Source organism: Penaeus monodon, chromosome 22 (genome assembly GCF_015228065.2).
Source record: "Penaeus monodon isolate SGIC_2016 chromosome 22, NSTDA_Pmon_1, whole genome shotgun sequence".
NCBI lineage: Eukaryota > Metazoa > Arthropoda > Malacostraca > Decapoda > Penaeidae > Penaeus > Penaeus monodon.
Genome location: NC_051407.1, coordinates 8246762 through 8247738, shown reverse-complemented (window position 1 = coordinate 8247738; position 977 = coordinate 8246762).

Below are 977 nucleotides of genomic sequence, written 5' to 3'. Positions count from 1 at the left end.
ACGACCGGCGACTTTCCATTAAAGCTAAGGTAGAGAAGTAGGAGCCTAAGGGCGAGTAGAATGAGGGCAACTGGAGATGAGATGACGTAACAGAGAGCACGGACGGGGTGGGGCACCCGGAGGTATGGGAGGTGGGAGTGTCAGAGAATGGAGGGTATACAACACCAAACCTGACCAGCCGACTTCTTCCGCCGTGAAGTTCTTGGCGAGTACGAACTCCCATGCGGAAATTACGTCAGAGATGAGACTAGTTTTTTCTCTCTTTTTTTTGACAAACGGGCGCTCTTCTGACCTCTTTAGCAGTCATGCTAGCCATTTAACAGACACACTGGTGTGACTTGCACAACCAGGATTATTATACGTATAGGAATTCGTTGATATTAGTGCAGAGACAGGATAAAAGGTCTTTAGTCCTTGGTCTTTAGTCATATAACAGAGAGGATGATCACCTTCATTCGTACAGGCATAATGCCTTCCAGAATGAAATCATATTCTTCATAAGCTCTCTCAGCAGCAGGATTCTCAAAGGGCTGCCTCGACTGTATAATTCCATGTGTATCCCTGAAATCATGAGTTTATGATGAGACTCCTCTAAGTGTCTAACCACCGAGAGTGATCCATAACATCCTGTTTGTGCATCTGCCTGAAGGAGAAGCAAGACCTGGACCTTTCATTATTCCTCGACCGAGACAAAAGAACTTCAAGCATTTCCTGAAAGACACCGAGAGAGCAAGAGGCAAGCACTTGTTAACGACTGTTGCCATAAACATCTAAAGCAACGATGATTCTTTTTTTCTGAAAAGAGAGATAAAACAAAACAGATTTGGAGAATATCTGTCTGTAGATTACTAGGGATGATCAAATTCTTTCGCCATTTACAGTAAGCTATTATTGTAAAAGTTCTTTAACAATAATTTGTTTAGAGATGGTGATCTGAACACACACAAAAAATATATCGACGTAAAAGCGTCACGATA